This window comes from Alexandromys fortis, unplaced genomic scaffold (genome assembly GCF_014885135.2).
Source record: "Alexandromys fortis isolate MF-2015 unplaced genomic scaffold, M_Fortis_MF-2015_v1.1 scaffold_20, whole genome shotgun sequence".
In the NCBI taxonomy this organism is placed as follows: Eukaryota; Metazoa; Chordata; class Mammalia; order Rodentia; family Cricetidae; genus Alexandromys; species Alexandromys fortis.
In genome coordinates, this window is record NW_026067903.1 from 8014163 (window position 1) to 8030852 (window position 16690).

The following is a 16690-nucleotide window of genomic DNA, read 5'->3' on the forward strand; positions in this document are numbered from 1 at the left end:
AAAGCGACATCTCCGCAGGCAGAAAGGACCGAACACAGTCGTAATGACCCTAAATTCTTCCTGCGGGAGAGAGTCTCGTGGACCGCTGATCACGCCACTGTCCACGGGACTGAATCTATATCGAGCCCACAAAGGTTTTTACTGCGCGGCTGCGCTCCGGGTGTGACAGGCTCCGGTAAGCGCGACACTACTGCTGCTGCCGCCGCCGCCGCCGCTGCCGCTGGGACAGGGTGAAGACAGAGCTCCGCAAAGTGTTTAGCTGCTGACTTCCGCTCCATTTCCACTCACAAAGAAGGAAGGTTCCATCCTCCCGGTCACACAACTGAGACAGCGGGAGGATACCCAGGAAGCAAAGCTGCCGAAAAATTTAAGGGGTGGAGTTTGGGCAAGCGTCCCCGCTGACGTAGATATCATAGTAGACAAAGCAGAGACACCTGCCGGCAGCTCCCATATGGTCTAGCGGTTAGGATTCCTGGTTTTCACCCAGGCGGCCCGGGTTCGACTCCCGGTATGGGAACAAGGTGCCATTTTTTGTTCTGAAGAAGTAGTTCGCTGCTCTTGACATCATTGCGCTCTTAACACCTCACAAGATAGTAACGGAGTGCAGAAGGCTCAGGACACTGCACGGCTGGCTTTTATCAGTCTATGAATTGACTTCAGCATTCGTCACAATACAAACTAGTTATTTTGTCCCGCGGTAACTGCTTATATCAGATATTATCAATCCAAATGCAAAACTATAGATATTGAAGTTAAAAGTAATATTTAATTTTTCAAAATAACACTGTGGGGTGTGGATACGGAAGTTCCTTCTGCTGACCCTTTCCGGTATTTCCTGGCCTTGAGAAGAAGGGAAATGTGGGGTAGAACTAGTAAAGAGGCGATCTGGGGACTGAGCAGAAAGCGGGGGTGGGGGCAGACGCCGCATCCTCCAGCAAGTAAGACGCGCGGGGTTGCGAACGGCAATTGCAAACTAGCGTCTTCCTTGATGAGGTTTGTCTGTCTTATCTGTCGGCCAGGGTTCTTTCCTTCTCAGCTGAGTGTGCTGGGCGTGATTCCTCCCTACAGTACGGGACTGACTTCAAACGTTCTTCGTCTGAGACGGGTTCCCTGTAGGTATCCTAGCCCGGCCTTTAATTCCCTATCCTGCCTTGTTTCCTGATTACAGATGTGCACCACTGCACTGGGCTCAGATGACAGACGACCACCACTGTGTCTACACACCCTGGTGTTGAGAGGCGCTTCAGGGGACACGCCAACAGTGGCCCCTATAGTGGCAGCCTGAAGTAACTTAGCTGAACTATGAAGCACAGATGAGAGCAAGTTTTTCAGTCATCAGCGTTGTTTTTGACACTGGAAAAGCAAATTGTATCTAAATTGTGGATGCTCAGAGGGCAGACGAGTCACAGGGATGCAGGAATCTGGGGCTACTGCTCTAGAAATGGACCTCGAGGAAGTCAGATTGTTCCGTCTTATGCTGGTTGTATATTGCTATATATTGGTTCATAACGCAAGTGATTTAAAAGTCGTCTATGTGGAAGGCTTGAAGACTGACCCCTACAATAATTCACCCTCGCCCTTGATGCCCGTCTACCCTGCCAGGTCGAGTCCAAAGCCATGTAGGTTTCAGCACTCCAGGCCCTTTGTGAACACGCAAGGCTGCCTGTACTGTGTTTGTGTGTCATAACCACCAGGCCTCACAAGAGCCCTGTCAAGCAGGAGAGCTCGCTGGCTCAGCTACTCTAGCGCGTTTGCTCTGGGGAACTCCTGTCTTCACCTCTCAAATTTTGACATTAGCTAGCCTTTATGTAGGTGTTGGCGACCCACACTCTGGTCCTAGGGCATGCGCACTATCAATATGATATCATCTCTCCTGGCCTCCCCTCACTGTGATTCCTTCTTTAAAAAAATACTTATTTCCAGTGTGTGTGCGCGCGTGTGCGTGTGCGCGCACGCGCGCGCAGGTGCCCTCAGAGGCCAGATTCCGTGGAGTAGGAGTTCCCGGCATTTGTAATCCGCCTGAGGAGGGTATAGGAGACCGATGCAGGTCCTCTGGAAGAGCAGTACATGTTCTTAACCACTGAGCGTCCCTCCAGCCCTGCATAGTGATCCTCTGCAGTATTTACTGGGTGTAAAGGCTTGCTTGGAGACGGATTAGAGTTGTGCTTTCTTATCACACCCACTGAAGTTATTTACTGTAGATTACCCTTATTTCCAAAATGAACACATTCGCTTTCTTTAAAAAAATCTTTTATGTCCTTATTTATTTGTTCTCTGAAAATTTCACACATGTATAAAATATATCTTAATCATACCTACTTCCTGTTCCTTCTCCTGCTCCCAAGGTCTTCCCCACGATATCTCCCTCCCAACTCTAAGTGTTCTTTTTTGTTTGGGTATATGTGGATAGAAATGAATCCATTTCTTTTAGAGTTCCCGGTTTAGTGGAGTTCAGATGTTTCTAACTTAGGATTTTCTGAGTTTCAATGACATGTGTTGTAATAGTTCCTTATTCATTTCCAATTTTGTTTGTTTGAGTTTTCCTCTTTCTTTTGTCTTTAAAACCCCCTGCCAGAGCCAGGCAGTGGTGGCACATGCCTTTAATCCCAGCACTCGGGAGGCAGAGGCAGGCAGATCTCTGTGAGTTCGAGGCTAGCCTGGTCTAGTTCCAGTTAGTTCCAGGACAGGAACCAAAAAGCTACGGAGAAACCCTGTCTCAAAAAAAAAAAAAAAAAAAAAAAAAAAACCTGCCAGGCATGGTGGCACACGTCTTTAATCCTAGCTCATGGGAGGCAGAGGCTGGAGGCTCTCTGTGAGTTCAATGTCAGTCTGGTCTACAGAGTGAGTTCCAGGACAGTCAGAGCTACAAAGAGAAACCCTGTCTCATAAAAGCAACAAACAAACAACAACAAAAATGTCATTCTTCACACCGAAAGAAAATTAAAATGTATTTGGAAGAACGAAAGACCAAGAATATCCAAAACAACTCTGAACAAAAAGAATACTACAGGAGGTATCATCTTACCTCATTTCAGATTATACCACTGAGCCATAATCATAAAAACAGCATGGCGCTAGAACAGAAATAGAGGGAATAGAATTGAGGATGCAAACCTAAGTCCATAGAGTTCTTCAGTCACTTGATTTTTTGACAAAGATGCTAAAAATAAACATTGGAGAAAAGGCAGCATCTTTAACAAATGGTGCTGGGGAGAATGAAATTCAAGATGAAGAAGAATGAGACCGGATCTCTCGCCTGAATCAAAACTCAACTCTAAATGGATCAAGGACCTCAAACATAAAGCCTGATAATAAGAAACCATGTCGGAAAGTAGAGGATGCACTACAACATATAAATAGGTACAGATTTTCTGGCTAGGACTCTAGTTGTCCAGGAAATGAGACCTAACAATCGACAAGCGGCACCCCAAGAGACTAAAACACTTTTGTACAACAAAGGAAATTGAGTGAAGAGGCAGCCCACAGAATGGGAGAGATTTTTTGTGAGGTATTCATCCGACATTAATCCCAGCACTCGGGAGGCAGAGGCAGGCAGATCTCTGTGAGTTCGAGACCAGCCTGGTCTACAGAGCTAGTTCCAGGACAGGCTCCAAAACCACAGAGAAACCCTGTCTCGAAAAACCAATATATATAAACTTAAAACAGGAGCTGGAGAGATGGCTCAGTGGTTAAGAGCACTGGCTGCTCTTCCAGAGGTCATGAGTTCAATCCCCAGCAACCACATGATGGCTCACAACCATCTGTAATGAGATCTGGCGCCATCTTCTGGCATGTGGGCATATATGGAGGCAGAATGGTGTATATACAATAAATAAATAAATCCTAAAAAAACAAACAAAAAACTAAACATCAAGAAAGCAAAGTATGTAATTAGCAGTGAGTGACTGTGTGGAGGAGGGAAGGCCTGAGGTCCCATCCTTACGGAGGAGCTGCAGCTGTTGAGAGAGGGCGAGTCGCTCTCCCTTAGGATGTTGGCCTAAGTAGGTTACCTGTGCCCACGCCCCGGCGGATGGACCCACACCCATGTGTATATGGGAAGTGTTAATTGGTCTCAGGGGTTATCAGTAACAATGGAAAAAAGAAAGAGACATGAAGATGAAGACAGAGGGCAGGGGCACTAGGGGGACCTAGGAAACAGGGGTACATAGTTATGACAAATGAAAACACTGGGACATGGAACCGGGAAGAGGACTTGGTGGGAGGAGACAGTTTCAGGGGGGCAAGAAGGAGACAATAGGCGCAAGTGTAACCACCATATTTGGCTATAATCTTTTTTTTTTTTACTTACATTTATTGTGTATATGTGTGCATGCATGAAGGTGCACAGGCCACAGTGCATGTGTGGATGGATGTCACAGGACAATTTACAGGAGTCACCTCTGTCCTTAATGTGGGTTCCAGAGATAGTTTAATCACTAATTCATTTCTAAAACATAACATTTGGTCTAAAAGCTATTGTAGAGCACATCAATTACTTTATATCAAAGTTACTCTATTGGAGAATTCTCACAATATTTTGCCAAAATGACTTCAACTTTATGAATATATACCCACCCAGTAGCCTTATTAAGAATGCTTAAAATCAACTCTCTATATGTTAATGTTCCTTAGTACTCCCATCAAACCCTGGAAGTCCAGAGCTGAGTTTGCTTCTTTATGGAGCTCCCACTGTGGGTCATCAAAACCCCTTTAAAAGGACAGGCTCCAAAGCTATAAGAAACCCTGTCTCAAAAAAAAAAAAAAAAAAAAAAAAAAAAAAAAAAAAAGTAGCCCAAGGCCGTGTGTCTGTGGTTGAGAAGATAAACCACTAGAGGGCAGCAAAGTCCCACAACACTTATTTCTGGCACCTTTCAAGTAAAATCATAGTGTTAAGGGTTTGGTTTTGTGCTTATATCTTATGTGATTACATAGCAAAGTGATGTCATTTAAGTCGGCAATCGTGGAGAGTTTGGATTTTGTAAGTACGGAGCTAAATTGTCTTGGGACATCTTTAGCCCCTGTCCAGCCACGCATTATTGCTCTCTTCTGAACCCCGTCTAACATCTTCGTGAATGTCAGGCAAATCCCTAAGAATGTACAGAGCACTAGTTTCCAACCAACCAAAGGGCTGAGAACGCTCAGGTCACATAAAGGCTGTCACCGGTTCCCCTGCTTGCTCTAACCCACCTGCCTAAGGTTTCCTCCAATGTAGGGGAAAAGAGCTTTGAGTTATGACTTTCTTTGTTCTGTCCCCGTCCCTGGGAGAGGCTAATTCTCCCTCTTTTGGCAGTCATTATGAGCCCGTAATTCTTTGTCTGAGGTGAGTTCCCATAGGTTCTCCACCTTCTGAGTTAGTGTGTCTTTTGATACCGTCTTTGTTCAGGTCTTGTTTAGGCAGCCACATTGTTGGGGTATCATGGATGTAACTTCCTTGTCGTGTCTAAGAGACACACGCTCACAGCGGACTTCCTGGTCCTCTGGCTCTTACAGTCTCCCTTCTCCCTTTTCCAAGATGTTCTCTGAAACTTAGGTGCAGGAGCCGTGTTGTCGATGTATCCATTGGGGCTGGTTCCCCACAACCAGCTGGTCTCTGCATGATGTCCAGTTGTGGTTTTCTGTGATGGTCTCCATTTACTGTAGACAGGCTTCTTCAGAGGAGTGGTACCTACCCTTATCTGTGGGAACAAGGATAAGTTTAAAGTGGCAGAGGTAGATGCTCTTCTAAGATCCAGGGCCCCAGGAGCCTTGCCTGGATAGTTGGCTAGGTTTCTAGTATCAAGCATGAATTTCCCTCTTATTGGGGGAGCCTTAAGTCTAACTAGAGAGCTGTGCTAATTGCACTTTCAGAGATATCTTGTCATACTAATCATTCCAAGGATGAGCCCCCAATGGGTCGTTTAATACAAAGTGGTCAGTCCTGAAATCATAGACACACAAAACACACTAAATGGACTCAGCAGGTCGTATTTATATATTTGTATGTGTGTGCACATAATAATAAAAGAGGCCATGCATTTGAAAGGGAGTGAGGGAGGTCAGGGAATGGGGAAATGCTGTGATATCATTTTAATTAAAAATATTATCCCACCTCATAAAAACAAAGCCAAACTTCATCAAACCGTTGCCACATTGGAACATGGAATTTGGGTAGCCTATTCTGTGTTCCTGGGCCATGGTCACTCTACTTGGCTTCAGAATCAACTCTCCATTCCCTTCTGAGGTGAGAATTGAGGTTACCGAAGACAGCAAGGAAGCATAGCTCCGTTTCCAGCCATCGGAGCACCAAGCATTGTTTGCAGATAGATGGAACCTTTTCCTTTGACCCCACCTTCCTGGTCCCTGAGCGGATACGAACCAGGTCTCCGGGTCAATAAGGGGCACTTACTCCTGGTACTGTGACCTGGCTTGTTTCTAAAACCCATCCACCACCTCTGAATCCCTGATGGCAAATTCAGCCACACTAGAGAGGCCCCAAGAGCATAATTAGGTAATACATATTGGTATATGAAAATGATATGTATTTGTAGATAAATGAAAAACATAACCATCTTCATTTACCTTTTTATTTATTTTTGCTGCTTGAGAAAGAGTCTCACTAGGCTAGTTTCAAGGTTAGCCCCAAACTCAAAGCAGTCTTCATGTTTCAGGCTCTAGAATGTTGAGATTATAGAAATGAATTGCAATTCCCAACTCTCGTTTAGTATTTCTTTTCTTTTTTTAAGAAAAGATTTATTTATTAAGATTATTATATTTATATAACAATTATTATATAATATACAATAATTTATATAATTATTATACTTATATATAATTATATTATTAAGATTTATTTATTAAGTGTACAATGTTCTGTCTGCATGCTTGCCTACAAACCAGAAGAGGGCACCAGATATCTTTATAGATGGTTTCAAAACCCACCATATGGTTGCTGGGAATTGAACTCAGAACCTCTGGAAAAGCAGTCAGTACTCTTAACCCCTGAGCCATCTCTCCAGCCCCCTTAACTCACTTTTTCAAAACAGGGTTTCTCTATGTAGCCTCATCTGTCCTGGTACAGGAAGGTTATTAAGAAAGAAAACACATTCTTGAGAGTGGGCTAATGAGTAGGGAATAGAGCCAAGGAGAACTGGGCCATGTGGGTCCCCTGGAAGATCTTTGTGGCCCCACCCTTCTCTTTGTGTGTTTCTCGGGCTTGTTTTCACACAGGCTTTGCTCCTCGGATGAATCCCAGGTGAGGAAGGGCACCCAGTCTTCCTCTGAAAAGTGGCAACTCTTACATGGGACCCTTAGTGTTTCACTCTCTAGTCCCTGCTGTCCCGCCACACTCCATGGCCATGACGTGAGTGACAAGTACCCTTTCTAAATCAGCTTCAGCAGTGTGACTTACAGACCAAATCTTAGCTCCTTCACTCGCCGGAGACTGGATTTTTGGCCTCGCCACTTCCCTAGTATCCTCAACAGTAGGAGCAGCAGGCCATGCTGACCGGACAGGTATTGTGTGTGCACTGCTTCCTTATTTGCAAAGTGATCTGGCCCACAACTCACCGGGTGCCCTGGCTGGAGGAGATAGACTGTTTTGGCTTTAGTTTCTTGAGCGAGGGCCTAGCTATGTAGCATAGGCTGGCCTTGCACTGGGAGGGGGACAGCCTGCATCCTGTATGTGGCATGACAGATAAACACCACTATTGTCAGAATGAGCAAGGCTTCCTGAATAAGAACGGCCCCCACAGGTGCGCAGGTCACCAGAGAATGTCATTATTAGGGGGTGTTTCCTTGTTGGAGTAGGTGTGGACTTGCTGGAGGAAGGCTGTCACTGAGGGTGGGCTTTGGGGTTTCAGAAACCCCAGCCAGACTCAGTGAATCAATCTCTGTCTCTCTCTGTCTCTCTCTCTGTCTCTCTCTCTCTCTGNTCTCTCTCTCTCTCTCTCTCTCTCTCTCTCTCTCTCTCTCTCTCTCTCTCTCTCTCTCTCTCTCTCTCTCTCTCTCTCTCTCTCTCTCTCCCTGCTGCCTGTGGATCTGGCTGGACGTAGAACTCCTGGCTCCTTCTCCAGCACCATGTCTGCCTGCACACCACCATGGTTCCAGACATGCTGATAATGAATTAAACCTCTGAAACTGGAAGCCAGCCCAATTAAAAGTTTTCCTTTATAAGAGTTGGTCATGGTGTCTCTTCACAACAATAGAACAGTGACTAAGACACCAGCTTCCTTTTGCTGTCATGGAAACGGATTACTAAGCTTAAACCATTCAGCAAAGGTCACACCACTAGGAGACAGGAGACTGACTCTTAAATCCAGGGATTTTTTTGTTTGTTTGTTTGTTTGTTTTTTAACTCAGGCAGGCAGTATCAGGCCCAAAGGAAACTCCTGTTTCCTAAACCACAAAGGGATAGTGAATCTATCCAGAAACGACACTTTTGGCCCAAATCAAGCTGGACTATAGAAAGATATCTGGTTAGATAAAAGCCAGAACATGGCAGGAATTTGCGAGTCAGCTTTTCCATCTGCCAGAAGGAATTATTTCCCTTGCCTCTGGCAGGGGGGACATGGACTTTCCATTGGCATAAGCCTGGGACTGCTTACCAGAGCCTGTGCCGACCTCCAGGCCCCTCAGTACCTACTTGCAAGCACATGTTCTATATTTCAGATCCCCACACTAGCATCCTGGCCTCTCTCACCCCCTGCCTCTACCTCAAGCTCCCAGGCATGCTCCAGCTCACGGGCATCCTCCTTAGAGCCTGTACTGTTCTCCCTCTTGCTAGTTCTCGCTACTCCAGGAAGTCTCCTTTGTCTGCTTGGCTAGCTCTGGCCCGGTCCAGTCTGTTTATTTCAGTCTGCTCTTCCAGATGCCTCTGGCTGCTCTCTACCCTGTTCACAATACAATCCTCTCTAATGGAGCAGCCACTTTGGCAGTTTCTTTACGGTTCCCTCTCTAATACAAGCGACCCTAGCTTGTACCGTAATTTGCTGCCCGTTACTCTGTGGCACAACCACATTTACTGTGTGAATGTCTGAATGTCTCAGGAGGTGTGCCTTCAGATGAGAATATGTGGAATTCCTAGGAGGGGTCAACCAGGCCTGCACAGTAGACATTTGGAAACATTCCCTGGCTTGGACTCCCTTAGGACATTCGGGGTGGGGCAATGTTTTATGGGACAGATCAATCCTAATGTGTTTCCTGAAGCTTAGAAGGCCCGATTGTTGCCTACTAAAAGTCCAATTAAGACAATCCAACATGCTCTCTTAAACTCTCCCGCCCATCCTGGAACAATCCACTCCACGCCCCTGAGACCCTGACTGAAACACAGAAATGTCTGTGTTGCTAGTAAGAGACAACTCAGAACAACGAGAGCAATTGGAAGGTAACTCTGGGGGCAGGGGAGATAATTTGAACTGGACCGTCCTGGACTGACTCAGAGCTTGAACTGGGCAGCAGACCTGAGCGTTGACGTAATCAGCAACAGTAAATAGGTCGGCTGCCAAGATAAATGCATTATGAACATAATGAATGTGGTGTGCTTACGCTAGAATGGAAAGACAAATATCTACATCTCTGAAGGCGTATGCATCTCTCCCGGTTGTCTCTTGAGTAAGCAACGGGGAGCCATTTAGCTGTCCAGACCCTCATTAATGCTAAATTCTTTCTAATTGGCAGAGGCAGCCATCCAGACGGTACTAATGGGTCCTGGCAGCTACGGCAGTGTCAGGTGCTGTAAATGAGAAGTCCTAGACAGCAACTTCGCAGCAAAGGCTGACTGAGAATTCAAAGCCACAATGGCTCCTTCACCTCCACCGACACAAACAGCTTCTGTTACAGCACACAAAGACTCTCCACAGATAGCATCTTCAAGGGCCATTTTCTCCTGGATGCTGTTAACAGATAAATGAGGTTTTTCTATTTGACTAGAAAGAGGACTGTGTGCCGGACCTTTTGGGCAGACCCCTCCCATAAATCCTACTTATCTCCATCCTTGGCCAGCCATCTGCAGGACACAGACACTGGCGAACAAGGCTTTGAGCAGCTGCTTTCCCATCGCAAGTCCTGGCCTGGTCTCTCAGCAGAGCTTGGTCCCCTTAGCTTTCCCTGGTGACTGCCTTCAGGGTGCAGTGCTTTCCTCTGAGTAAAAACAACATAGCAGGATCGGTTCAGATTCTCTCCAGTCTGTTAGAAGTGATCTTTCTCTAAAGAGCCCAGCAAGAAGGTATCCAGACATGGAGGTGATCTCTTCCCTCGTGCAGAGAATGTAGTCTCTTTTCCTCTGGAGGCCTGTAAAGGGGGTTGATAGAAGTTTCTAGAAAGTGTTCTGATTTCTGTTTTTGTTCCTGAGACTGGTGAACTGAACTCTGGAGGAACCTCATATAGCTATGTAAAGTCCTTTCTCTAGCAGAGGACACCGAGAGCTCACGGCTTCTCCAGAATTGTGCTTCGTGGTTCTCAAGGTGTCTAAAATCAAGGCAGCTGCCTCCTGAGACTCCCAAATCAGCAGATATTACACTAACCAGGGAAAAAGCAATGCGTGCCCCCGCTGGTCTCGAACTCACAGAGACCGGCCTGCCTCTGCCTCCCGAGTGCTGGGATTAAAGGCGTGTGCCACCATCGCCCGGTTTCTCCCTGGTCTTCTTGAGTCTCAGTCTTCAAGTGAGGTCTCTGCTTGATCCAGACAATTAATCAGATATAAGCCTTATTTTTTGTATTGTTCCCTTTTCCTTAGATAAAAACTTACACGTTAGAGTCCTCGGCTGAGCTAGGGTTGTTTTCTTTCTCCCCTAGTAAATCCTAGATTCTAAGCCAGCACTAAGTTTTCTCTCTGAAGCAAAGAATAATTTATTTTCTGGTGCAAATTCACCCCTGAATTTCTTGTTTCTTGATTTTTTTTCTTTTGTTTTTAGTGTGTTTGTTTGTTTTCTTGAGACAGGCTCTCTCTGGTCAAGCTGGCCAACTTGCCATCCTCCTGCCTTCCAAATGCAGGGCTGTAGATAAGACATGCATACAGTCTTAATTTCAAATGTATTCCTAATATTCTAGCTTCTAAAGCCAGAAGACTGCCTAGGATGTAAGACTGTGGGTCTCAGCGCAACAGCCAGTTCTTCCCATAATTCACTAATCTGGTGGGTTTGCCTCCTGACTGTTACATCATCTAGTTTTTGTTTTAGCTTGTCTGTTTTTTTTAAACAATGTTTAGAGGTATGCCTTTTATTTTATGCATATTTTTTTAGATTTGTATGTTTTATGTTTTGTCCACACGTAGGTAGTAACACATGCATACCCAGTGTCCACAGGGATCAGAAAAGACTGTCAGATCCCTCGGAGTTACAGATGGCTGTGTGTTCTGGGAACCAAGTCTGGATCCTCTGTAAGAGCAAACGTGCTCTGATTAACTACCGTGCCGTCTTCCAGCCCCCTTCAGCTCATCTGAGTTGTTCCTGGTGAACCAGCCTGCCTTCATCTTGGGCTTGAAAGCCATCTTTCAATAACGGCAAACTAGGTTCATTCCTGTCTATGATTAAATCTCTCTTTCTTCAAGACTGGCCTTTGTTCCACTTGTAACCTTCACTACAAATGGTTCTGTACTGCCTCTTCAAGGAGATGACATTCATGCCTTTGTTTCAAAAAGCTGTTAGGCCCACCTTGCAACCTTACCTTTGCTCGTAATAACTATGCCCTCCTGTTGTTATGAGCTTCTTATGTTCTGCTTCTGTGACCCCGCCTATGTGTCCACCAAACCCCATATTTGTAAACCCCCGTCCTTGAGCTTTTTGTAAAAACCCTTATCTTGCCCATGTCCGCTGCTGACCTCTTGAACCCTGCCTTAGAGGGATGCAGCCTGTGTTTGCTTTAATTAATTGTTTGCTTTTATTGGCATTGATTATTGGGGTCAGTGGTCTCTCTCCTCCCATCTTCAGAATTAGCAGTCTCTTCCTCTACTTCCATTTTCAGTTTTCAGTAGATCCCCCCTCACAGAGTAGAGCCCAGAAAGATTGTGAATGCTCTCAGGATGAATTCTAATCCCCAGCAAAAGAAAAATAAGACCATCAAACAAAACCCTGAATTCAACAACAGCAAACCTTATGGGCGTCTACTGAAAACTCAAACATCATAATTAGATACATACCCTTTGCATCAGCTTTGTTAAACTTAGAACTTCAAAGGGAGGACTAGCATACCAAGCGTGCAGTCCTGTGTACGTGTGCGCGCACACACACAGAGCATGTCATGTGTTGGTGAGCCTGTCTCATTCCCTTATGAGCTTGCCTTTGCTCGAAGGGACAGGACAGACAAGAGACAAATAGGAAAAACCCAGCAGGAGGGAGGGAGGGTGGAAAAGCAAAAAGACCAGACGGTGAGCTAATCTGACTCAACCTGCAAACTCTTGTGCGGTGCTCACATTCCTCCTGGGACTTCCAACCCCATCAGTTGCAGAGACCATGGGGCCTACTTATAGCTGGCTGTTAGCATTGATGACCAAATCCGACATCAGGAAAATCTGACCAGTGTCTGGCTGAGCGCGTGTAAGTTCTCAGAATCTGAGAATAAGGAATGAGATTACAGAAACATCCCCACCTACACCCAAGTGGGGGTGAGCCCGCAGAAGGAGGGTGTCGTATGAAGTCATATTTCTCTTTTCTTGGGGAACCCACCCCCATGCCTATGTCAGATTGAAAACAGAGGGTGAATCCTCTACCCGAGGATGTGGCAGGAGCAGTTCCGTGGATGGCATTTGTTCAGAACCCAGTGCTAACACCTCTTAAAAGGACAGAGGTGAGGTTTTTTCAGATAATGGTTTTCACCATTCTGTGAGTGGAAAATTGTTTCATGGTAAGAAAATGCCAAAGCACTTCCAACAGCGTCGGAAGAAATAGCTTCTAAGCTGGATTTAGTCCCAGTGGACCGGTGTATATGCTTAGAGAAGCGGCCAACTGGAAAAGAATAATGGTATTTTTATTATTTATTGTTCTTTGTGACAGTCAAAGCATATGTGTATAAACTTCACCTTAATTTGTTTAACAAAGAAATACAATTTTTTTTTGTTTTGGTTTGGTTTTTGGATTTTTTTTTTTTTTTTTTTTGAGATGGCTTCTTGTGTTGCTCTTATCCGAGAACTCGCTCTGTAGACCAGGTAGCCTCAAACTCATTGAGCTCTGCCTGCCTCTGCTGGGATTAAAGGCGTGTGCCATCACTGCCACCACCCAGCTAAAGAAATACAATCTTTTCAAATTAAGCATGTATTGGCTCCCCACAACATATACGCACTGCTTTTTTAGAGTCTCACTATGTAGCCTTGGAATTCTGTGTGTAGACCAAGCTGGCCTCAAATTCGTAGAAATCTGCCTGCCTCTGCCTCCCAAGAGCGAGGATTACAGTCACGGATCACCATGCCTGGCAATTAAGAAAGGGATGTTAATGGTGCGTGTCTGTGCATTCCTTTCTTAACTGCTAATAGAACTTCCGTATGCTTTGCGTGCTTATGCCTTTCCCGTGTGGCTCCCACTGAGAGCCCTGGTTAGCCACAGTTGTTTGATTATCTTGGTTGCGGATTAGTTTCAGACTCACGGTCCAGAGCAGGGCAAGGAAGCCCAAGAGGAAGTCTACGGGTGTTCTTGCTTTCTCTCAAATGCAAGAGATTATCAGGCCCAAAGGAAACTCCAATTCCCCAAACTACAAAAGGCAGTCCAAATATCAGAAATAAGCTCAGCCTGGACTAATGGAGGATTAGCTAAAAGCAAGCAGTTAGATAAAAGCCAGCATTCCTCGGGAAATTGGGAAGAAGTAATTTTCCTTATCTCCAGCAAAAGGAACATCTGTCTCCCCAATTAGCATCCTAGCCCTTCTTACTTCCTCCTCTACCCAAAAGTCCCTCCAGCGCATGCATGGGGCTCTCTCCCCACGGGCTGCTCACCCTTCGTATAACCCAGCTGTTGGCATTAGTCAATGCTCCAGCGCTTGCGATCCGCACTGCCCGCCACCCAGCCCCGCCCGTCTCTCTCCTGTTCCCTGCTCTTCTCCCCGTTCCTACAGATGTCCCTAGCCATGTCCAGTCTTTTTGCCATGTCCCATTTATTTCTTTCTCTCTGTGCTCTGGACTCTTCCAGATGCCTCTGACAGTTATTTCTCTCATATCCACAAGGAAACCTTCCCATACCATGGAGCGGTCATGTTGGCGGTTTATATAGAGATAAATCTACCTTACAATATCGTGTCTTCCAAGGACTTTTTGAGAAAGCGACAGTCGATGGCCATGACTAGAATTGTCCAAGACTCTGAGAGCGTGACCCTAGGGAGCGTGCTGATCTGGCCAACAAATTAATATGCTGTGGATCACCTCTGAACCATACGATAAACAACAAAGACAGCAAATACCCATAGTTCACTATAACTTAGAAGTGAGGTTTACTTAAATGTCTATCATAAATGCCCACAGATATTTAGGACACTACTGCTTTCGTTAAATAACTACGCAGTGAAATGAAACATTTCTAGTTCATGCTAGTCTCCACACTTTAAACAGAAAAACCTCAACGATCTCTCCCTTGATTCAAAGAGAGAGAGAGAGAGAGAGAGAGAGAGAGAGAGAGAGAGAGAGAGAGAGAGGTGGGATTTGTATTTTTAAAATGGTTATAAAATTTAAGATAAATTATTCTCAAAGAAACATTCTTCAGAATCATTCCTTCATTTGTTGACTATAGTACATGATTCATGGACAAGACAAAAATTTAAACTTAGATATCTGCATATATTTGCACATCAAAATTGGATGAGGAGAAATGAAGGATTAAAATGGCGTGTTTTAAAATGAATGATGAAATATATAGACCCATTCACTGCTGGAGATAAAAATTTAAGTGCTAACTGTCTAGACTAATCTATAGCTACAAGGAAACTGGTTAAGACAGGAGTTCTGGATAGACAGGGCAGTAAACAGTTTGCTATTTGTTAGAATTCCAACTGGTATGACTGGAAATCATGTGCGAATGCAGGCGCGCGCGCGCGCGCACATACACACACGCAGAGCACATTTTCTTCTCCTGACTCCATTAAAATCCATTTAGACTTCCTTTGTTTCAGAATTATCTACCTCAGCTGCAAGGGAAAGTTGTTTGTATTTCTTGAGGGCTAAACTTTAAGATCACTTCCTGCCATTAATGTCCTGTTAGGGGTGTTTGGGGGCATTTCCTGTTCCCATTCTTAGCAGTGCTGAGCCGGAGGATCTGGATGGTCGCCGATGTTTCATTTTCCAGAATGGTTTCACAGGTAGAGATGGGTCACTGTCGTTTCCCCAGGATAAGTCCGATGTGCTTTCTGGTGACGCTGTCTGTAGCGTGGCTGACAGGGCATTTTCTTCCATCTTGGGAAAGGAGCTAGGCTCAGTAATAACTGCTCAGTTACCAATATGTTTAAGTACCAGGTCTGAATCCAGCCTGCTGACCAGAGCAGGATATCAAGAAACCACGGTGCTGCTCTCTTTATTAGTGAAAGCCCCAATGGGTGCTTTGCCTCAATTAAACAAGACTTAATCGGTGGTGGTTTTATAAAGAAGAAATGTATTAAAATAATGATTATTATTAATTTCTGACTAGATTTGTCAGGATCAAAAAATGATAACACAATGAAAAGTTTTCAGCAAACACAAATCATGGAAAGCTTAAAATGTCCCTTGTGGCTGATATATCTGAGAAAAAGAATTTTTTTAATTCTTCCTTTCGTATTCAAGAATAGAAATAAACACATTCTTTTCAATAAATACTTAGAGTTTCTCTGGAGACCACAAAGTACTATTAGCTATTGTGTTTTATTTTATCATAGCTGACTTTTGTATGTTTGTTTGCTTTTGGGTTTTTGAGACAGGGTTTCTCTGTATATCCCTTCCGGCTATCCTGCAACTCTGTCGACCAAGCTGGCCTCAGACTCTGAGAGCCTGGCTCTGCCTCCCAAGTGCTGGGATTAAAGATGTGCACCAGCACCTGGACTCCTCGCTGATTTCTTAAAAACATTGTTAATCCATTTCCATAGTGTATCGACTTGAAGATTTCTATTAAAAATTACAAATGTAAATATTTTAACAGCTGTTTAGAAGAATGGAGATACACAGGATGCTTCTGAGAGGAAAACTCTGTAAACAATAGTTGATCAAATAAATCTTGAATTAATAAAAACAACTAAACCGAGAAAAAAAAAAAGAAAAAAAAAACCTAAACAGTGACAAACAGCCAAGCAGCTTCTGAAAAGATAGTGAATAAGAGGATAGATTTATCCTATCAGAAACTACAGCATGGATGATATCATCTTAGCTCAAGCAATCTGATGATGGGGAAGAGAAGGCAAAACAATTTAAAACACAAGCAAGGACTAGATATGTAACACCCGGTTTCGGTGTTACACCCTCGGTACAGTTCGCGCGCAGCTGTCCCGAATGCGAGTCCGGGCAAGGACCTGAAGATTGAACACAAGACACAGAGACCAGGGTCATTTGATAGGAGATTAAGTGAATGCCGTTTATTCAGACTTGGGGGAGCCCTTATCTACCTAACTGCAGCACAAAGATCTCTCCACCCAGGTAGGTGGGAAATTACCATATTAACAAAGGAGAAGATTCCCTGTAGCTAATCATCCAGGCGGGGCAGGGTTGACACGGAAACACACAGAAAGCTTAGTTAACTGATTATAAACTGTCCCCGCCAATGCACCCCAGGAA

At 44.8% G+C, this 16690-nt stretch overlaps 1 non-coding gene across 1 annotated transcript; it reads left to right on the plus strand.

Moving 5' to 3' along the window:
* The first annotated feature begins 445 nt into the window (after positions 1–445).
* Positions 446–517, plus strand: Trnae-uuc (transfer RNA glutamic acid (anticodon UUC)). Its single transcript has one exon. It is a non-coding gene; the product is annotated as a tRNA-Glu (tRNA).
* The last annotated feature ends 16173 nt before the right edge of the window (positions 518–16690 follow it).